This window comes from Labrus mixtus, chromosome 2 (assembly GCF_963584025.1).
Source record: "Labrus mixtus chromosome 2, fLabMix1.1, whole genome shotgun sequence".
NCBI classification, from domain to species: domain Eukaryota; kingdom Metazoa; phylum Chordata; class Actinopteri; order Labriformes; family Labridae; genus Labrus; species Labrus mixtus.
The window spans coordinates 17,483,709-17,507,911 of record NC_083613.1 but is presented as its reverse complement, the minus strand read 5'-3'; the positions used below and the strand labels follow the sequence as shown (position 1 = coordinate 17,507,911).

Sequence of the window (24,203 nt, the reverse complement as noted above, 5' to 3'; positions counted from 1 at the left end):
GTGTCTTGAGATAACACCTGTTATGAGTTGACACTATACAAATAAAAATTGATTGATTGATTGATTGATGGGTGAATAATCAGAGTTCAGAAAACGGGATTTGGACCATGCTTTGATGCAGCGAAAATTGAATGATTTAGCTGTTTGAAATCACTGCTTTCCTTTTCCTGTACACCAATGTTTGCCAATGAGGGCTTCCTTCATTAACAAGCAATCAGACAAAGTGTTGGAAGATGGAAGTGTGTGAATTTGCTCTCTGATTAATCATGTTTGTTTGAGAGGGAGTAGTGTTTTTTTTTCTACAGGGCCTATTTTACATTTGTTGAGTCAAATGTGGTGTCGAGCACTGCCCTCTGTATAAATCGTGGGGGAAACTGTGGTGCAGGGTTTTGTACAGTACCTCACTGACTAACTGCAGTCATTGGCAATCAGGGTGGGGCTGTGTCTGAAATCACTCTCTACTCTCTATAACATAGGGTTTCATATTAACTTTGGCTTCTCGGAGTGAGGAGACTATCTCTCCACCCCAGTACATAAAATCTATGGAATATGATCTACCTGCTCATCCTGGTCCATGCAGATCACTTGAAGACACACCGGCTTGCTCGGTCAAGCTCCACAGCTCTTCACCCGTGCTGGCGTGCATTCACTGATAGTTTGATTGTCATGTGTCACCGAGCGGCCTAAAGGCTGGAGACATAGTCTCTTCACTCAGAGAACAATGCAACCAGTTACAATGCAACCCTTCGTTCTCCTTTGTCTTGAGACTATCTTTCCACCTCAGTACATAACATGTACAGGGTAACTCTTTCAGTCACCTCACAAAGAAACTTTGCCAGACCACAAAATACACCAATGTGCAACAAACAAGTTATTTACAAATGTACACTATTTACATGCCAACCAGGAAAATGCTCACGAGACTCAAAGGTCAGTCTGTCAAACATACTCTACCAGGGCCCTTACTGGGCCCAAGACATTAAAATCTGTCTCTTTTTCAGGCTCCTGAACTCCAATGCTGGAGTGACCTCGAGTGAAGCCACAACAACACAAGCAAAACATCCATATGAAACGGCCTTAAATCTGGCTTCTCACAGAAGCAGTGTTTTGACATGCAGGCCACCAGAAATGATGCAGAAAAAAATCGAAATCACAACAGGGATAGAACAGACACTGTACCATGGGTAAGGTGAGGTATCGAACAATTAGTTATTGTATGCCAGCCCAGGTGCCATGGGGCTTGCTTGGATTACATGTAATCTAGGGAACATACGCTCTATCATTAATGACTTTTACATTTTTTTATTGACAATTATATTTCCCTAGTCTTAAGAAATTGTTTTGAGTTGCCATGACTGAAACTAACATGTTTCACCATTCTTTATAAAACAAGAATGATGGATAAGTGGATCAAAACTGAAATCATGGTAAAAGTATAACGAACTTCAATGGCACCATTAAGGATATAAATATGTACTTTGGGTGAAGTGTAGCATAGTTGAAGTAAAGAATAGGCAAACATGAACCATGGAGAGCCAACAGCCACCAAGCGATGTTTCTACTCTCCTTAAGTCACTGGCAGGAGCTTTTCAGTAAACACACCTGTTGTGGTGACTGATTGGAAGTTACACCTTCAGACTGTTAAATATCCATGACGCTTAATTGCCAATGCCTGCTTTACTCAATGTAATGCATGTTCCTATTGTTCAAGTGATGGTTTGTGTACTGCTGGCTGTAAAATGAATTGCTCCTCGGGGGAAAACTGGGATATACTTGATCCTGGTCTCAAACCTAAAACTTTGAACATGCATTACATAGAAAGGGATTTGACCAGTTTTACAATAAACATGTAATAGATAACCTGTGTGTCGTGTTTTTTACAGAACATTTTAATCTGCTCTTGTATTCTGTTTCCTGCATACTTCACATTTCCAAGAAAAAATAATAGCACCCATCCTCCACCATCACTTCTCCTCTTTTCTCTTCTGCTCTCTCACCATGGACAAAGTGGTGCAAGTGTGAAAAGCTCCGGAGTGTAACATGTTTAAATTCCAGTGTGAACCGTCTGGGAATAGCCGGCACAGACAGCATGGCAGCAGAACCATGTAGTAGCCAACAGTACATGTGTTTACTTGTGTTTGTTGGCTGCCCTTGAGAAAGTGAGAAGGAGGGAGAGGTAACAAATGTGGCATGTAGGCGAATGTGGTGGACAGCCAAAGAAACAGACAGGACAGGGCTATGATATCTGCTGAGTAAAATGTACACTAATTCAGATGTCTTAAGCCTGTAAAATCTTGTAGTAAAAAAAAGAACGATGAATGATTAACTTGGATGAACAATTCAAAGTTGACAAAGCAGCAGGAACAATTTGGGGTTAAATGTCTTGCCCAAGGACACATGGGACATGTTGCTGCAGGAGCTGAGGATGGAACCCCCGACCTTCCGGTTGAGAGATGACAACTCTACCAACTGAGCCACAGCCGCCCCCAACAATCAAATATTTGTCACACAAACTGTGATGGTTTTATTTTCTCATTAATAAGGGCCTAATAAGTGATGTTATTGACAGCAGGTAATGCAACAATTATTTCTGAAGATCAGTGTTGTTTGGTCAGTCTTCCAAAAGCAAAGCAATAAATACTGCAGCTCATTCAACCTCTTAAGTTGTTCATACCTTCTCTCTCTCTCTAGTCAGGCAAAGGGATTAAATGGAATACAGTTAGTCCCTGAGAGTACCAGTAGCCTAGTGGGGAATGTGCATGCCCCATGTACAGAGGCTATAGTCTTCTAAGTGGACGGCCCGATTTGTAATCCAACCTGTAGGTCCTTTCCTGCATCTCATTCCCCACTCTCTCTCTCTCTCTCTCGCCCCGGTTTCTGACTCTATCCAGTGTCCTATCTCTGAATAAAGGCATACAAAAATCCCAAAAATAAACCTTTAAAAAAGAGCTATCTTTTTCACATTTACCCCGTAAATTATCCACAGATTTGAAAAGAAACCTGCCTTTTGAAAGATTCACTCACTTGAGGAGAAGGAGCCTTCCCCTTTGTCACCTCTTTCTTTTTTAAAGTTGTGAAGTGCTCTATGCTCTGAAAGCCACACTCCTCTGAGATTGCCAGATAACTGTGCTGGTGATGGCGGAAATGGCTGCCTTTGCTTTTTCTATTCTGTCATTACATACATTCGGAGTGAAAAGTTGAAATGAAGACTCGAGGATGAAGTTCACGCAAGCAGGCCGATGGAACCACGGGTTTAGTGAAAAAGTTGAGTGCAGGCGCAGCTGGGGAGGATAAAGTGGAGAAATTACAATGCATCTGTGTTTTGAATCCCTCCTTATTTTTTATAATCAACACAGTTGATGAGTTGTAATTAAACACAGAGAGAGACTGCTCGTGGCAACCATTCTCACTTTAAAGTAATTAGAGGAATATAAAGTTTTCTGATTAACTAGATCAATCTGGTTCAATTCTTCTCAAAGAAGCAGCCTGTGCTGTATTAACCTCATGCTTTTGGTGTTGAGTTTCTGAGCAAATGTATTCTTTGTTAAATCTGCAATATGAATATGTGTGAAAATATTACAACAGGGAGGGTTCAACTTTAGGTTAGCACCTAACACACGGGAGCAATCATCCTGAGACATGTCCCTACAAACGATTCTTTGTCAAAAAGCCTGTTTCAAACGCCCCAGAAACAGCAGCGTGGGGACTCATGATAGTGACCTAGAAAATAATTTTTGAACTGTGAGGCAAAAATGGAGGTAATACATTTTTGGAGACACTTTTTTTTATACACAACATAACTTCACATCATGTTTTTTAAGTCTATAGGCCAGTTTAGCCAAACAATGCCTTCTTTACACACTGAGGGATTAAAGAGTCAACTACATGCTGTTTCATAAACAACACGAGATGTGAGAGGAGACAGAACAGGATGAATTGTGAGTCAGACAAATTAGTAGCGCTCCGAAAATCACTTTAAATCTCCATAAAGGTAAAGGTAGCTGCAGTGTTTAGGACTCTCTAAAGGATCATGGCTGCGAGCGTCTCCTTTCATATTGTTACATTAAAATACTAATGTTGCTGAGAAATATTGATTTATCTGCAATACAGTAAATGTACATGAAGCTAAAAAAGGCAATGAACTAATGAAGCTCGTCACAAGATGAAAGGAAGAGTACACCATATTACAAAATTCATAATAAATTGCAATTTGACTAAAGGCAAAAAGTAATTTTTCAAGACATTCAAATCATTGGGCTTTTTTTTTTCTTCATTTGGACTTATACTGATGACATTTCTTCTATGGGGTGGCATGCCCCCTGACTCCCCCACTGGCTACTTTTTCCAACTGCTCACTGCAAGTTATTCTGTAGATAGAATTTCAGATGAAGCACAAAAAGGGCCGTTGTGTAACTTTATTTTTGCTTCATTTGCTATGCTCATTGATGCTTTGGACGTCACAACGTAGTCCATCACTTGCCTTTATGATCAGATCTGCTTTGTACATCATGAAAGATGTGCAACAATGCAAGCCATGATTGGATAGACAGCAGAAGATCTCACAGTGCTTGATGTCTTTGGTCTGCTCCTAGGCCAAGAGGGCCATGTTGTAGAAATATTACTAAACCGATGTTTTTGTATAAAATCGTGTTTTTAATCCACAGACTGCTTTGCTTTCTGCTTTGCTGCAGTTCCATGTTTTCCAGTGTGAGGTAACTGGTAGCTTGTAAAACTCGACTTTCCAAGTAGCTTCAGCGACACTGTCAGTATTTATCACGCTTTGCAAGAACTCTGTGTGTAGGTAATTTGTTGTGTGTGTTGGTGTGTGTGTGATGGCCAATGTGCCTACAGGGATCCTGTGCAGGACTGATTGGGTTTGTGGCCTGCACCCTGAGATCCGGCTGTAATGGTGCCATAATGATTTATACCAGGCTTAAAATGGTTGTTCTATGAAAACACACACACAAGGACACACACACTTTTTCCTGGTATTTCCTGTCACTTCTTTGCCTCTGTTTCTTTATTCACTTCATCTCAATCTTCATCTCAATTTTTCTTCTGGTCTGCCGTCCTCCCCTGCTTCCTCCTCTTCTCCGTTTCCCTCCCTCTCCCTCTCTCACTCGAGGAAAGTGATTGAAGGTGATTTTGGATTTGAGGGTTACAAAGAGGTGCACTCGTCTCTCTACTTTTTCCTCCCTGACATTTTAATCTTCTTCTCAGTTGCTCAATGACCTTTTTTTTCTATCCATCTCTCTCAGTCCTTCCTTTCTTCTTTCCCTCCCTTTTTATCTCTCCGTCTCTCACTCTGCTCTTCTTTCTCCTTCTCAATGGGGTTAACTTTTTTTACCCCGACAATCTAACACTCATCTTTCAAAACTGTTGCCCCCTCTCTCTGACTCTCTCTTCCCTCTCTGTCTTTCAGCACACATCCTTTACCCCTTTGTTTGTCCCTGTCTGTTTCCTCCTTGGTATTTTACACAATGGTAACTGACATTTCTGGCTGATGTGGCCTTTTCTCCCTCTTGGCCCCCTTTTTATGCCACCTATTCTAATTATTTCTTCCTTTCATTTATTTTTTTAAAGCTTTTGTGTCAGTCCATCTCTGAATCTTCCTCATCTTTTCCATTTAGCCCTCTCTCCTGCTGGACTCATCTAACAAGGGGAAACCTTTGGCATCTCCTCTGCCTTACACGTTCTCATGACTCAATTTTGTTCTATTTGATTTTGAATGTCATTGGCTTCTCAGTCAGTGTGTATATATTTCAGTAATGACAAGTGTAAAATGCTGTCAGTTTAATATCATGGTATATTTTCCTTCTTTGCCTGACAGTGTTTGTCTCTTTCTATCTTCACTTTTACCCATCCTTTTTCTGTCTTTTTTTTTGTATTATTTATTTTGAGTGCAACCCAGACTATACTAAGGAGAGTAGAGAGCACTATGCCTATTTTTATGTTTTGACACCAACATTTCAATGCCTACAGTTCGGCATGCTGCGGCTTTTAGCAATATTAATATTATTATTTGGGGACAGAAGGGGCCATATTTGGACATCTCTAACCAGGCTGACAGGGGTCTGTGGTGATAACTTATTCAGTACAGTGTAGCCCCAACCTGAAGAGTACCTGATTCTTCACCTATTTCACATCCCAGAAGACCGTCGGAGTGACCATATTTTGATGACACATGAAGCTGGATAAGAGGGAGGGTTGTGCAAACGTTTATTTGCGCTAGCTTGTAAAAAGGTGCATCTGGGATTCACACTAATTTGATAAAAAATAGGATGCTGATGTTGGTAAAAATTAGAAGAAATGTTTCTGAGATGAAAATGAAAAGCAGACCATTAAAAGTTGTTGTAATAAAACCAAAAAGTGGACGAGGCCTTTATAAGGGTAACAGTGGAAGCTAGTGCCCAGGAATGACACTTTAAAGCACATCCTTTTTTACCATGGTCAAACTGAAAATGAACATCCTGCTCTGTTGACGACAAATTAACAGCAATGAATGAGACAAATAATCAAACTGGGAACATTTTAATTGAGGTAGGAAATTAAGTGAGGAGTAGGAACATCTGCTCATAGGCTTCTATACTATTAACTATTGCAACCAGTATGGCCACTTCCTGTTGATTTTTAGTTTACTGACTTGCAGGTTTCACTCACGACTTGTATGCAGTGTCTGCTACATTCAAGTGTTGACATCGCCTTTAATGAAGGTTAATGAAACAGTAAACATATTGTTGAAGGTGTGTTGAATTGAAATGAAAAACAAGCTATAAAAAAGTAGATGACTTGATATCATAATAGAGGTTTTGATTAATATAATTTACTACAAACTGGGCTGCAATAAACTATACCAAGGTTTGGCTGTGTGGAAGGACTGAAAGGCCAAAGCCATATTGGTACAGTAAACCATCCCGAATCCTTCCAGAAGGACCAGTGACACCGAATAGATCTCCTGCCTGACTTCTTGTGTAAACATGGCGCTGCAAGGCAACAACCAAGCAGTGCTTCTTTTGGCTCACCCTGGTTGCTTTCTAGAGCAAAGATACAACGTGTACAGAAGTAGGGCAGCGTGTGTCTACAGGCACTGCCTCAGAAGAGCTATGATAAAAAACAGGGCACAGAGGGAATACAATATGGATGTTGTACAGTTGCATTTCTGCTTCTGTGTCTCCTTTTAATCTGATCTTACCTCACAGGGTAAAAGGAGAACTGAAAACAAGAAGTCACTAAAAAGAGAACAGTAGGATAACACTTTACAATAAGGTAAACATATTTTTAAATATCAGATGGTTCTGTGATGAGTTATCTGGGTATTTCTGTCATCTGCATGTATTATTAAATCGATACCGAAGCATATTGATCAATATCGAACCCAGAGAATTGAAATCGAATTAAATTGTGGGGTTGTGCACAATCCTATAATAACCACTAAGTAACCACTTAGTAACCATTAGGTAACTTATAAGTTACCATGTGATAACCACTAAGTAACCACTAAATTAGGGCTGGTTAAAAATATCGATAAATCAATGCATTGCAATTATTATTTTCCAAATTCAATATCGATTCAGGAAAATCCTGAGATCTATTTTTTTCATTGTAATGCAGGTGCTGTGAATTAAGGTCAGGCACAATTGTGCACTTTAGATCATACTTTACTATAATGTTTTATTATTTGTTTATAAAAGAATAATGCAACGATAAAATACATTTTTGAGTCAGTTTGTTCTAAACCACTACAAACAAGTATTTAACGAATATCAGAAGGTTCTGTGATGAGTTATCTGGGTATTTCTGTCATCTGTGTATTACTAAATCTATATCGAGGCATATTGATAAATATCAAATCGAATCGATATCGAATTGAATCGTGACCCAAATAATTGAAATCGATGGTTACTTAGTAACCACTAAGTAGATAACCACTAAGTAACCATTAGGTAACCACTAGATAACCACTAAGTAACCTTTAGATAACCACTAAGTAACCTTTAGATAACCACTAAGTAACCTTTAGGTAACCACTATGTAACCATTAGGTAACCACTAAATAACCATTATATAAACACTAAGGAACCACTAAGTAACCATTAGATAACCACTGCGTAATCATTAGGTAACCACTAGTTAACAACTAATAACCACTAAGTAACCATTAGATAACCACTAAGTAATCAGTAAGTAACCACTAAGTAACCATTATGTAACCACTTAGTAACCACTAAGTTACCATTTGATAACTACTAAGTAACCATTAGGTAACCACTATGTAACCATTATATAACCACTAAGTGACCATTAGATAACCACTAAATATCCATTAGATTACCACTAAGTAATCATTTAGTAACCATTAGGTAACCACAATGGATGTGTATGAAAGTTCAGGCTCCAGCTATGAAATACTGAAGCAGAGGTTCGAGCTAGCTGCTACTGAAACAGCCCAGCTCTTCCTTGGCCACTGACCAGGAAAAGAATATGCTGAAATCAAAAGAGGCAAAGCTAACAGAAAATCCCACTGCAGGGTGAGTGCAGAAGTCTGAAACAACTGGGAGCTTAAAATTGTAATATGAGGATAAGAAAGATTGTCAAAACTACTTTTTTTATTATAACTGTTTTTATGACTCAGTCTTGTGCTTGATTGGTTCCTCCGTGGAGCTCATTAACACAGCAAATATATGACACAGATTTATTAAAACAAAACAGTTTTCTTAATTTTTCAAAGGCTGCATGAAGGGCTTTTGTGTTAACTATTGATTACCGACACAAAAGCACAATTTCCAATTATTGTCAAAGTTTTCATATGTATCAGAACATCGACAGTTAATGGAAACGACAAAGTTAACAAAGTGTCTAAGGATCTCATCATCAGAGTTTTCAGATATAATTCCCGTCTGCACTATTCTGGAAAATGTAGGCCCAGGGTTCCAAACTCTTCAAAGAGGATACCATTTATCAAAACAATGCTACGCCATATTTATTCTTCTACTTTTTCCTGGAGCTTTAAATTCAATCCAAGGCTGTCAAAATGTGTGATACCTTTGGATACCGAGTGCATTAACAAAGTTTGAAAAGAACAACAACATGGCATGTACTGAAGCTTATGAAAAACAACAGATCTACATTCACATTTTCAACCCATTTTCAACTATTGGTATTATGTCCAGTGGCTTTTTCTGTAACAGAACTGTGTGATGGTTTGAATTTTAAAAGAAAACAGACAAGTACCCAATTTTGACAGCCCAGGAATTATTTTTGCTGTCGTAGTGCTTTTAATATCAATATAATACATTTTGCTATTATCGTACTAAGTTTAAAAATTCTGCTACAGAGACAACCCTGATTTAATCTCACTGATTTATTTTCCTCGAAAAGACAGAATTATGGATACAATCCTATTAATGAGTGAAAAAGAGCTGATCTTAGTTTAGTTGGGACTAAGAGAAAAACACCTGATTCTATGAAAATAATCTATTAATTTGATCTATCTGTCCTTGACTTGGTTCTCCTCAATCTCCTCAGAACGAGGGATTCAACAGAAACTGTCCACTTCTTCTAAATGTACTGAGCGACTGCAGTGCAGAGGTATAGAGCATAGCTTTATCCTCTCTTATCCCTTCTCCTATCCCGTTTCTTATCAGCCCAGGAGGGAGAGCAGGGATTAACAAGTCCTGGAGAGAGGAGAGCAAGTGTACAAGTGCAAGGAGAAGAGGTTGGAAACTTAAATACCTTGTAAGTTCCTCACTCTTATCTGGCTTGTTGCTTTGTATCAGATCTGGAGTTTGCTCACTGTGGATGATTTATGTCGATAGTGACTAGGTCAAAAAGGAGGGTGGCGACAGAGGAGGAGACCTACCTTAGGAGAGGATACAAGCTGACAAGGTGGATGGAGAATGAAGGGTGCTGGATAAAAAAAAGATTAATCGAAGTTTAGAGGTGTAAAGATGAAAAGTAAAGAATATAGAAATGGAAATATGCATAATTTAAAATTAAGACGTCAACATTCCCAGGCTTTTATTTACGTCAAGATACCCCAGGCCCCCAGTCGTCAGAGCTGAAACAAAAGCTGTTCTTTCAGCCTTTAAACCAGACTAACAAATACAATAATAGCACAGCACAGAAGATTTGATATATATATATTTTTATTTTTATTTTTAAAGACCAACTAGTCTTTCAAATCAAAATACAGAATGAGACATTTTGCTCTCATTCTGTTTGTGGATTTAAAGGATTAAAGGATTCATTGTATGTGATATGTGGAAGTATTGATTCAATCAACATCCTATTCATCACTCATATTTGCTGATGACACTTCCTTTTGACATTAGGGAATAAATGAAAGCAGGAAAATGTATGCTTGTTAAAGGTTAATGGCTTTTGGGGTGCTGGTTTGGCTATGTGTTGTTTACTGACACCTATCGCTGGCAGTGGGAGTGGGAGGCATTAAAAATAAGTTAATAAGTTACTTAAGTTAATAAGTAATAATATATAATAAATAACATACTAGAAAAAGTCTTTATGCTCATGGTCTTTGTATTTAGCTCATAAAGATCCATTTATATTAGTTTCACTTTGTTTCATAATCAGCTTTAAACTCCTCATCGGAGCTTTAAAAATGAGTTGACCAACACCTATTTCCATATCTTATATACATATTTAAAGACGTAAAAGACAAGCTGTAAAAGATGCATATTCTAGGGACGATTTTGCTGAATTCTACCCAAAAAAATTGTAGTGTAAAATTTAAAATTTTAGCACATTTGGTTTCACAGCTGAGAGTTGTGAATTGTAGATACTGTTTATAAGACATAATGCCAAAAAGACAGGGAGTACCTAATGTAATTAAAGGTAAACGCATCATAGTGCAAATGCTTTGTGACGGAGATAATAAAAATGGGAAGTTATTATCTCAGTGTGACGAGAATGAAAGGGGGCATGCCGACAAAAGATGGCACGTGAAGGTGATGATTGATTGAGTGATAATATTCTCTGAAACAGCACGTGCAAATGGTGAAATATGACAGCTGACTGCTTCTTTGAACAATCTTCTGACTGCCATATTTACACAGAGTAAGTGTTATATAGAGGTCAGAAGTGTGGTTCATGAATGAACCCCAGGCCTCTGCTTTGTATGAGTAGTGAGATTTAAAATAAATATTATTAATTAAACAGTGGTGGGATTGTACATTACCTTTATATTTAATGAGCAGGATTATACGCTTGAGTATAATCACACTTAAAAGGCAAAAACGCACACCTATTCATCATATTCACACACAAGCCATTTTTTCTGACATCATGTACGGGATGAAAGCTAACCATTTTTTCAGGTAAAATTTTACGAAGGGAATCTGAGGAATTCAATATAATTGAATTTTGCTGTCTTATTGATTGACATCTGAAAAGACATTGGAAGTAAACATCTGGTGGGGCATCTGGGCATAGCTTAAGGGCAATTCATCACAGTTTGATAATATGACAAGATAGGAAAGGAAGGGATTATTTCAGTATTTAATCCTGTAACTACAATCTCGTAATAAATATTGATAAGTGTTTTGACCATGGGAGCAGCGACGGGACACTTTGGGGAAACAGCCATATTATGACAACCTCTCCATGACAAACAATAAACAGACGGCTAAAATGCTTTGCAAGCTTTGTTTGATGTTATCTGACCATTACAAAGAAAAGTTGCACGTGGAAAGAATGACACATATCTCTACTAGCTACTGATTTAACTCATTTATTTTAGAGGTCAGTTGAAGAAACAATATGTAGGTTCACATTACAATGCAAGCTTAATTACATCCAGTGTGATTCAACTTCCACTCTCAAATATGTCCAATACGTCAAATACGTTGATATTTGCCGTTAGTAAGGTCACCTTAGCAGTTGGTAATGGGATCCAAAATCTGACATTTCTTCTTCCCAGTGTGTTTTAGTCACTGATCAGTTGGAAAGACATTATAGGAGCATTTCAGTTTTCCTTTTCTTACACAGACATCAGGGAAATGGCCACTGTGAATATGCTGAAGAGCACATGCCAACAACAGTATTGCATACAAATGCAGATGTCATCTATAGTTCCACTTTTATATGTTACACCACGATTCATGCTGTCGAAACAATGCTAAACGTTTTGTTACAATGGACTATGAGGGTAACCTTGAAGCAGACTCTAATGGAAACCCCTAAAACTACACTTAAGGGTACTTTAAAATGAACCCTAGATGTGATATTGTAACTAACTCTCTAGGGTACCTAAAACCAGTCACTGAACAGTACCCTGAAACAGACACTAAATAGTACTTTAAAACTGATGTTGATGAAAAAAATGATACAAACACCTAAGGGTACTGTACTTCAAAGAAGACATTGAAACAGATGCTAATGAATACATTAAAGTGGGCACGTATTGGCACAATAAAACAGCTGCTAAATACATTTAAATAGATACAAAAGGTTATGTTAAAACAAACATTTAAGGGTACTATGAAACAGATGCTAGAGGGTAACCTAAAATGGATGATCCCTTGAGCATCAGTGTGAGTGGAACAGAGCTAGCAATGTCAAATTGTTGATATTTGACAAACATGGATAAGAACTCATTGGACACTTGTAGGATAATGCTCTAAAGTTTCACAATCTTTGGTAAGATATGATTAAAAAAAAAAACATTGTATCAGGAACTGATGCGTTAAAAGAAAGCAATGTCGAGTGTTATTCTATAAAACTGTGGGGATAAATATCATCTGATATTTGCTTGTCCTGCTTCATACTGCTTGTCCAACCCCGTATCACACAACACAAATCATGTCAGGCAAACACCGGCTATAAATAACTGACACAAATCAAACAAAACCCACGCCACGCTATCAATGTTGGACTCCTGCTGCTCACAGAGCGATCAGCTCTGGATGCATCTCGTTAGCGTTACCCACCGGAGACATGAGCTACTTCAAACACCTCTCCACGATGCTGCTGCAGCTACTGCTGAGCCTGCTGCTGGCTATATATAGTAACCAATCCGCAACCAATCCTAATGAGCACGATCCACTTCAGACCCAACTGTCAACAACCAGCCTCTGTGTGTGTGTGTGTGTGTGTGTGTGTGTGTGTGTGTGTGTGTGTACCAATACAGCTGACCACGCTGTTTTGATCATGTGTCCGCTGCAAATCAATGCTCTGCCAAAGAGAGAGAATGTGTGTGTGTGTGTGTGTGCGTGTGCATAAGGTTCTTCCTATCTTTTGTTGCTAAATATAGATGAAGCAAATCTCAGAGTTGCCTTGGCAAAATGACAGCAGCACAAGCAAATTGCACACACACTCTCTCTCTCTCTCTCTCTCTTCCACCCTCACTCAATCTCTGCCCCCCTTCTTTTCCTCCATTTCTTGTGATTCTTCTTTGTGTCTCTTCCACTTAACTCGCTCAAATCTTGCTGACCTGTCTTCTCTTTAAAGTAGGGGGTGTTTTGTAGTTCAGTGTGTAGCCTTATTGTGTATTCTGCAAATCTGGTTTCATGAATATATTAATGTGTTGGGTATTTACATGCAGTGCCGTGAGTTCCATGCATTAGCACACTTCCTGAAGATCTAAGTGAATTGATTAATTGGTTTAAATAGCTATACAGTATGCATAAGGAAGAAACAGCTTAAATATTCTAGTTACTGTACCATTTCCTTAAAATTATTTTACAGGAATTTCCAATTTCATCTTCATTAGTTCTTGTTAAGTTTTAAAGTAGAGAATAATAAAGTCTTACTCATCAATTGAAGTTTCTCATGAAACAAAGCAAACTCATTATCATACTTCTTAGTATTCAGTGAAGCAAGCTTAAAACTCTCTACGGGTTAAAGGAAGTTAAAATGGGAAATTTTATTTTAGCTCAAGAGTCCTAGAATACTAAAAGAAATTAAAGAGGTCAAGGTTGGGGATGATTTATATTGATAACATTATGGAGACTCCCTAATGACCTGATTCTTTATAGATACCACTGTTGATACTTTTCCATCATTTGGTGGGAATACAAGACGACAATACGTTTAAATTTTCTTGCTAAAATTCATGCCACTGCTCAACCCTGATCCTTATTCCACGACCAACCCGTCGTCAAATCTACACTTTTCTCAGTGGATGACATCCAATAAACCATTGCTGGCTTAAAGTAGTACGACTTCTTTCTTGCCCGTTTTTCCTACCCAATCTTGTCATATTACATTGTTCTTCAAAAACACAATAATTAATACTGCAATTGTGGCTCAATAGCTACAAAATAGTGGTGCTCTGCTGCCCACTGGGATTGACACACTGTGGGCCAAACCACACATCTGTCACGGCACGGATTGTGACAAAGCTGACGGCTGTGTCGACTCAGGTGACAAACGCCATCACAGCTTCAAGTGAAATGTTAAAACCTATAGAGATTAATGTAGAGGGAGACTCCATCCAAACTGCAGCCAATCTAGGTATAATTGGCAGGGCAGGCAGTTATTATGCCTCATTTGCATTTTTGCTTTTGACATTTAAAGTGGTAATCTGTGAGGTTCTCGTTTCTTGCATTTTGCAACACTGCACCTTACTCTTTAAAGATCACTTGTCAGTCAAACACTGAGACCAACATGCCCTTTGTCCTTAATTCCTTTTTTTTTTTTTTTTACTGTTTTTTTTTTTTAATAACATTTTATGTTCAGCTTCCAAGTCTGTTGTTGCTCACGTTAATAAGGAGGTTTTTTTTTTCTGAATGCGGTTGTCAGGGTAACAGTTTAGTCATTGACACATACATGCATATGTGTTCCACATTTCATGGCAGTTCGTTTAGCTATTTTGGCTCGGAGTCAATTTTCCAACAGATGTATTGTTGATTGATTACACTTCTGTGAGATCAGAAACAGTCCAACTGACCCGTGACAACGGTATGGATTTGAAAGATATTTAGCTCATGGCCTTGCAGCATTGAAAATAAAACTTTGTTCAAACATGTCACCTTGCATGTGGTTCAAATAATCACACACAAACCCGTGTTATATATACAGGTAGTCAAAAAGGAATGCCATATAATACATGTTCACTTAATGAGGAAAGGAAATATTTTAGTTATAGCACAAAACAGCCGCAGGGCCCTTGTGTGGTTTAGTCAAGGACACACTGACATAGATGGACTCTCTGGCTAACCGGGAGCTGACTTGTTATGCTCCTATACTGCAGGATGCTCAATGTATCCTCCATAAACTTCTGTCTGGAACTCTTATTTACTCCTATACAGCCTATACATGTCACATAATGGAGGATAATTTGCCGTCCTGAATCAAGCCTCTTTGATCCATAAAGATGGCACACACTGCATTGCACAGAACACAGGACAATGGGAATAATTACCTTAAATTTGATGTCCTAAGATCCTCTGCAAGTCGTCAGCGATGAAAGCCTGCAATAAACAGAAAAGCAAAAAGAAAAGGTTGAATTAACCATCAGTGTAATCCACGAAAGAAGGGGGGTAGGTCTCTGCTTGACACAGAACAGTGACGGGAGGATAATTAGAAGAAAATGTTCCTGATTGGTGCATTTGTCTACATAAAAGAGTTTAGTGGGAAATGAAACAGCTGGGCAAGCTTTACGTGGAAGAACAAAGCAGCAAGACACAAACTCAGAGATGCTGCTTGAAAATAACACTCTGTAGTGACGAGCAAAGAGATTTTGCTCAGCTCATATGTGAGCCGGCAGCTTAAAAGTACCCTGTGACATTTGGAGAAACAGCCTGATGTTGTTCATTATCCAGAGCGTGTCAGTTCAAGCTGAAAAAAAGTTGAGTGGGTGGCAGTAGAGAAAAAAAGAATATGACGTAAAGACCATCGCTTTGACCCCAAGGCATGCTGGGAAGCTTTGGGAAAGCTCTGAATGTGTAATTTTGGCTTTTTTTTTTATAAACAAGAGCGATCCAACCGCTCAGTGCAGCAGCAGCGAGCAGCTTCTCAGTATTAAGCGATATGACCAGCTGGACACAGACCATGAGGACAAAAAAAAGCCCACTTTACTTTAAATTATTAGAGATAAGAAAGGATTGTGAGTTCAAAATGTTTATTTTAAGTAGAACATTTATCTCAGGCTTGATTTGGCTATCAGAGATTCAAGTTGTGTTGTGAAAGCTAAAAAAGTGCTGTACTCGCTGTCAATAGTGCTGATTCTGACGCTGTTCAAGCTTTGTGAACTGGAAACCCACTGGTGGGAACTAGTCGTCCAGTAGTCCCCACCAGTGGGTTTCCAGTTCACCAATGCCTGAACGGCGTCAAAATCAGCACCATGGACAACGATCACGGCACTTTTTAAGCTTTGTTTATCAAATGAAGAAAAAACCATAGATTATCCAGGCAAAAACATACACCCTCTTTATGTTTTTTATGTCTTATTCTCACATGCCTTTTATGCCTCCATATATACAGCATTAAAGAAAATAGGCATTTTACCAATGAGTTTTTTTTTTTTTTTTTTAAGTGTTCTAAGAAAAACAGAACCAAGTAGTGATATTTGTTTTAAATTGTACAAATTTAAGACACTCTTGGAGCTGAAAATGTGCTGTTGGTAAGTTTTTAAATGTCTGAAATAATGAAGGAAGTTAAAATGAGGTGGCGATTGTAATTAAGAAAAGATTTGAGTATCAGTTTAAGCTAAAGTATAAGAAGTAATTCAAATGCATTATTGTAACTAAGGAAAATACATTCATGCCTATAAACTGACGGGCAAGCACTGACAGCAGTTAAAATGTTATTTGAAGAAAAGAGATGAATGTATCTGAAATGTAATTTCATGAAATAATCTAAGAACGCTTCACAATTGCAATAGGTCAAAGCAGTTGATCTATGAAAGAAACACACTTTAAACACAGTTTGAATCATAACTAAATAAGATAGTGAGTGTTATAACTAAATTGTTGTGGACTCTGCACAACTCTGTGGATTAACCCCCTCAATTAATCGTATTGAATGTTGGCCTTGGAACAGCTGTTCAAAGAGAGACAATGGGATTGAATGAGTCTATATTAGAATCACTGATCAGCCATCAATCAGGAAACATCTGGCAGGTCGTTCATCATTCAGACGGAGTGGAAGTAAACACTGACTTCATTTGTCTTCACTGGACTCAGATGTGTGTTTGACATGCCAGCGGCTTGAACAAAGACAAGATGAATGGAGACAAGGGCAGAGGGACCAAACACACAACAGCACATTGACAAACACACTCCGACACTATTTCAACCTTTCTACACTTCTACCTTCTAAACTGCAACTCATAGGTGATCTGAATTATATAAGATTAATAGTTCTGTTTGAGTGACACCTGTTTTGGACACCATTGAAGCGTCCATGACACAACAACAGGAAATCTGACTGTATGAACTCGTAGCTGTCTGACTGTCTGTCTCTTCGATTTGAATTTTCATGAATCCTGTCGTTGTTCTTTTTAACTCTCAGGTCTATCAGTGAAGTGTAATGAACTCCTCTGCAGTCTGGATTAACAGAGACAAACATGACAGCTGCCTCACATGAACGATCCCTCCACTGGGTGAATGTGCATTTGGAGATTTGTGTTAAGTAGACTGTATTTTCATTGGTGAGGACATCCCCACTAAATCCAATGCACCTGCATTTTTCTACACTGTATCAAACCAAAGAACTGGCAGCATTACACAATCGCCACAGTAACACCTGTCTTTGTTTGCGTATCATGTCTAACCTCCTTGTACACAACAAAATGTTGTTTGTGACGGGCCGGCAGCAGAAAAGAGACACAAAGATAATTTTCCCAGCAGGAGAGGAAACAACTGAAGTGTCACTGAGGTGTGTAGCAGCTCAGCCCAGTATGACCAATCTCTCAGATCATAGCCTGTTATCAGCAGACCAATTGATGCCCTACTGCTCCTTCACACACCAACACTCCAGGTATAGAAGCCACCCTTGTATTTTCAAGAGCAATCCCATCATCTATGAAAGACCAGACAACAGAGGAAAACATAGAAAAGTGATACCTCTAAAAAGCAGTGAACTGGAGATGGAAGTCTTCAGATCTTTTTGTTGTTGTTGTTGTCAAAAAGTCTTTGGAAAGGACCAGTCATGGAGCTGTGACGAGCTTAGAGTTGGAGCTCATATAAGGTGAAAAAAGACTTCTAAAAGAATGTACAGTAAGTGAAGCAAAGGAGGTAGAAGGTGTGATGCAAATGTGAAAAGATTACATCACAATAACAATCTAAACAGATTCCAAATGACTAACAATCAAATGATATGCAGTCTATACATCTACATATTTACTTTAATACAACCTTATAAAGGTATTTTTTTGGTTCAATCCTCCAAACTGCATTTCCAAAATTAACTTTTTTAAGAATATAGTTGTTTATTCCAGACTCTCTTTCTTATTTGCACGTAATGTTTGAGCTCATTATTTATTGGGGATGTCCAATACATCTTATGCATGAAGCAGATTGCGTCTTTATTGGTGTTGATGCTCTCATAGACTCTAATTATGTAAATTGCTGACCCGTTTTCCAGCACAGTTCAGCTTTAAGCTAATTTGACTAGGCCACTTTAGCACATTATTCATCTGCAGCACAGTGTGAAATGTGAAAAAAAATGTTGTTAATAGTAATAGCAATTGTATTTATAAAGTACATTTCCTTACAGGTCAGCTCAGTGTGCTTTACATTGAGGTTAAATAGGAATACAGAATAAGAACCCAAAATCAAATCGATAGAGTCATACATACCACATAGTAATCATCAAATACTTACAGCAACATAAAAAATACTGCAAATACAATAACCACACAAGTGATCACAAATATAGATATACACAAACAAAGAGTAGCTGTGTGTATAATTAGGAGAAGAGATGGTTTTTGATCTCAGCTTTAAAAGTACAGTCAGGTGTGATGGTCCTCAGGTGGGCCAGTAGTTTGATTGAGAGAGAAGGACCACAGGAACTAAAGGCCCCCTCTCTGGACTGCGATCTAATTCTGGGTACGGCTAAAAGACCTCCACCATACAATCTGACCTGAGGGGCTGGATTGGGTGGTAGACTGTGAGCAGTTCAGACATGTACTTAGGAGCTGAACCTTTGAGAGTGATTCTGTATTGTATGAGGAGCCAATGCAGTTTTTTGAGGAGTTAGTGAATGAATGCACATGGTAGAATATTTTATTTTTCTTCATGATTTTACCGAGTGGATACTCATTGTATGCCACATCTTGCTGGTGATAAGGGATCATTTGTATTTGTCCGTCTTTTCTTTCTTACAGTATTTAAGTGTCTGTTAGTTATACAACTCCCTCACAATGTAACCTTTCAATGTCTTATACCTGACATAAAATCTGAAATCTATCTTTCAGTTTTGGCACATTAAATGCAATGGCATGGCTCTACAGTGCCAGTTATCCTTTTCATGGTACCATTCAGTCTTTGTTGAGACAGACTGAACCCAGTGACTTCACTGTAAACAAGAGAAACAAGTCTTGAGTCAGCTATAGAAAACCTCCCACAGAGCTGAAAGTCACACACACATCAGCAGACGACTCCACCTGTGTCACACTCATAAACTGCTGAACCCCGACAGTGCAGCAGGTTTGGATCAACCTTCACTGACTAATCAACACACACAAACACACACACACACAATTTGTATCACTTTACTTCCCAGAACCTTCCTCTGGCATTTATTTCATTAACCAATCCTTCAGCACTCACAAACAGGAGCCCAATTTCAAACTCGCACCTGGACTTTAAGATTTGACGACTGGCCAACATCTCCTCTTTGATGGAAATCTGGCTTCATAATTAATGAAAGGCACAGAGCTGAAACTGCTGAGGGTTAAAAGTTGTCCTTCTTCCAACGAGTGCAAAGAGAAAATTGGATCAAGTACTTTTTATGGATTTGAAGATTCAGATTTAGCTTTAAACAGATTTTCAGGGTCAAACAGAAGTGGCAATTCTATTTTATATATTTATATATCTGCCTGTTTGACACCTACCCTGCTACAAGCATTAAAACTACTATGAATCTGTATTTTTGGAACCCACTAAAAAACCCTCATAAGAGCTTCAATTGAAAAGTCAAACCTATAATTAATGATGTCAATTAGTAGCTCTACTGTGTAATTTTTTAAAGGGGGATTCTGGTATCTTCTTCCCCACTGTTCTACAAATGAGCTTAACTATGTACAGTATATGTTGAATCAGAGCTTTAACCATTGGACCTGCAGACATTTATCAATACTACGTAAGATGATTTCCATTTAAAAGTTACCTTGTCATGTACCATATCATGGCAGCTCCTCCCTTTCCTTTTATGTGTTGTTTGTTAATTCCCTGTCTGTGGCCCTTTTTCAAACCAAACCCTACACCCTACCCCTACCCACTAGCCCTCTGTGACGGAGTGCACTCCGTTAGAAGTCACACTCGCAGCTGAATGAAGTCCCCTTCATCAAAGTGTAGGGTAGTAATACAGCGGCAGGCTTTGGGAGAAACTTCCCTCTCTCAGGTGGAAACAGGAACTGTATGTTACCATGGTTACTCAGCGGTATCTTACGGGAACGGCTTTTTTTTTAAGCTAATGCATTCTGTAAAAATATTTATGTAGCCTAGATTATTCTTCTTCTTCTTTAGTTATATTAGTGTAGACTTATAACAAAACTATTAGATTGAGCCTACATTGTTTATTGTAATTTATAATTTCAGTTAATTTATTGTAATTTTTAGAACAGGGTGTCCTAAATTAATGCAAAGACAAGGATAATATTGTTGAACATCAGAGCAGCAAAAAGTGTATTTTTTTGTTGTTGAATTGAGATTTCACAAAGACATCAAAAGTAGAAAAATAAGAAATAAGTATTAACAGTGAAAAGTTGTCTGCAACATGATTTAATATTCTTTTGTTTTTGCAACAGTCCCTGTAAATATAAAACACTTTACAATAAATAAACATATATTTGATCCTCAATACACATCTGAAGTTGTTAACGTCTGTATGACGATATTAAATGTCTATCTTAGTTGGAGCAGTGTTTGAACTCACAGGTTGCTTCATCCATGACGACCGGACACAATAGGCGTTGCACGTGATCCAAAAGTCGGCATCGGTGCACACTCGCTGGTGGAGGGTTTTATAACCCACTACCACTCCCCGCTAATTGGTTTGGGACGGACTTCTTTTGCAGGCAGCAGCAAGTGAAACTCATTTCACAATCAACCCATGCAGTACAAAACTCCTGGCTTCATTCTGACTCGTCGCCAGATCGTTTCGTCACCTGTGGTACTGGTCGTTGTTTGGATCATGGCTGTAACTTGTGATATTCTTGTTTAGCTTGTTTTGCTCCAGATCTTCTCTGTTCAAGCATTCCTGCCTGCCTGCCTGTTTGCCTGCCTGTTTGCCTGCCTACTCTCCAGCCTACCAGCTACTCAAAGACACTGTCACGGGGCGGAGACTACATTGGGATATTGGGATTCGTCACTCGTCACGCTCGGACTGAGTGTTTGTTCACCACGCCACTCACTGGGATCCCTGGAGTTTTGCTTTTGGGTCTGATTATCTAGTAGATCGTAACATATCTACTGGCTTTCAATTTGGAGTGCTGCTGTCACAAAGCAACAGCTCTGAACACAGACAACACTTCTGCAAAATGGTTTAGACAAGAACAGATTTCCAATAGAGGCACACATATATTTACACTCAGTTTCCACTTCGTAACTCATCTATAGTTTGTAAAAAAACTCATTTAATCATGTAATAGCACCGCTTGAGGAGGTAAACATTAGTCTGCTGATGTTATTTGCACTCTTGGGCCTTCATTTAAGTCCATTAAAGGCAAGTGAATGTCAAAATTAGAAGATGGGAAAATATCCTTGAACAGAGGTTTTAGTCACATAGCAACAGCAGCTCACAAACAGCTTGTCCTAAAGAGGATTTTTCAAGCACTGCCGGCTAAAAACAGATTCACCCTGCGGACACGACAAGACATGCTCGGTGATGACAACAAGCTGATCTGATATCACATCCTCTTCCACCACCTCCCGGTTTGTACAATAAACAGTGCTGGTCTGGCCCACTTTGATGTACCAGACCCCCCTATAATGCTTTTTTAGAAAGGAGAGAAACTGAGACAGGTACAAAGTGAGTGAGTGTGTGGAGAAACAGCGAGGTAATGACTGTAATTCAACTTCACCACCTGGGTAAGTGAGTGAGAGTGAAAGTTTAGAGCGTGAATCAATCAGAGCAGGCGAGAGGGGAGACCACAGGAGAGGGAGGCAGACTGGCACAAATCCACAGTCAATGAAAGTAAGAGATGGATGTAGAGTAGCGAGAAAGAATGGTTGAGAAATAAGACTTAATCAACCAGAATTCTATAACTACTAGACTGGCCAAACCCTTCTCATTGTTGATTAGAGTTACTTTTATTCCTATAAAGTATAGTCATAATAGTTCTAGTGTAAAGCTATAACAGTTGATTTGACAGGGTGAGTAATGGATGCAGATGAAGAGATGCCTGCCTTTTGTCCACCAAGAAGACACCCGTCACACCCCCCATAACTAAAACATGTACCGGATGCACACACACACACACACACACACACACACACACACACACACACACTCACACTCACACAGAGTGATCTCCCCTGCTATTATCACACTCACACACAGCTCCACACACAGAAGCATTAATCACTGCTGCTGTCTAGAAGGGAAGCCAGTGGTGTATTTCCTTCAGGGCAAAACTTCTTCTAGTGTTTCAACTCAGCACCCTCTCTGAGTAAATGTAGCTTCTCACCATGAGACACTAAATCTACTGTCAGAGTGTGTGTGTGTGTGTGTGTGTGTGTGTGTGTGTGTGTGTGTGTGTGTGTGTTCTGTGAATGTATCATATGTTGGCTCTGCTCCCACTACAGTGCTACAGTGAGATTAAGTAATATGACATAGGAAGCCTGTTCCGCAGTTTGTTGTAGACACTTTCATGTACGCCTCTGTAGACTCATACCATTATTTTGAGATGCTTGCTTGTTTGTTCTTTTAGCTAGCAATATACACAGTCCTATTATTCATCAGATAGTTCACAAACGTTGAACAACATACAACATATAGCACATGGTAAATGGACTGGATTCATATAGGGCTTATATAGTCTTCTAAATACTCAAAGCGCATGTACAGCCCTATTCAGAGTGTGCTTCCCGCAACAGCACCACACCATCATTACACCTTTGTATATTCATACGGATTCTGCAACTGCGTAATATTGGAGTCCCAGTCTGTAAATTCACACGCTGTTGCAGTGTCTGAAGCATGAGGTGTGTAGAACAGTAGCTTCACATACACACACACTCAGACATGCACACCTAGCACTCAATTGCCCAGTTGCCCTAATGGTATAACCGGCCTTGGCTGTGTGCAAAATTGGAAGAGTCCACAAGTGTGTGTCAGTATGAGTGTGTGCCTGTGTGTAGATGTGTGAGCGTGTGCTCGTGTGTGCTCGTGTGTGCTATTTGACAGGTAAATGGAGCCCTTTCACTCTGCCTCAGCAACAAATTGCCCATATAGCCAATGCCTCTCTTACAAGAGCCTCCTCTCAGCGCTAATAGTCTATCAAAGTCCACAGCCTCTTGTCTCCCTTTGTCACTGCTCTGTTTTTCTCTGCACCTTTATTTGACCTTCCCCATGCTTCCATCCTCTTCTACTAGACTCAGTCTCCACAGCCTCTGGCATCTTTGGTCTGTTTTTCACTTCATTTACCATCCTTGCTCATTTTTTTTTTTTCATTTCTATCCTCTTCTTCTTGCCCATTGAGTTCTTGCTGCACTATAGCATGCTGACACTGGTATAATGTTGGCTCTACAAACACTTTGATGTTTGTGCATTTGTGTGTAGCATGTTCATTAGACAGAGTGTAAAAACTAATTTCCCCGTGCGGGATTAATAAAGTATAAATTATTTGAAATAAATAAAAAAGTCCATCAGGCAAAAGCTGTCCTTTTCAGCTAGATAACAGTGAAACTGACTTAGTCCTTGAAGATAATGCTGTGTAAAATGGACAAACTTGTTGTTTACTGATGTCGTTTTCCGCTGTAACAGTAAACATAATGATCTAACCTTTCTGACTTTTCTGCAATTGTACATTTTGTTCTAAGTTGCTCTGTTTATGTCTTGATCATCCCAATTCTACT

The 24,203-nt window shown here is 38.9% G+C and overlaps 1 long non-coding RNA gene across 1 annotated transcript in view; it reads right to left on the bottom strand.

Moving 5' to 3' along the window:
• Positions 1 to 14,066: 14,066 nt before the first annotated feature.
• Positions 14,067 to 24,203, bottom strand: part of LOC132987045 (uncharacterized) — a 173,749-nt gene continuing 163,612 nt past the window's right edge. The window contains exon 4 of the long non-coding RNA XR_009675575.1: positions 14,067 to 15,428. This is a non-coding gene — a long non-coding RNA (uncharacterized LOC132987045). The remainder of the gene's footprint in view (positions 15,429 to 24,203) is intronic.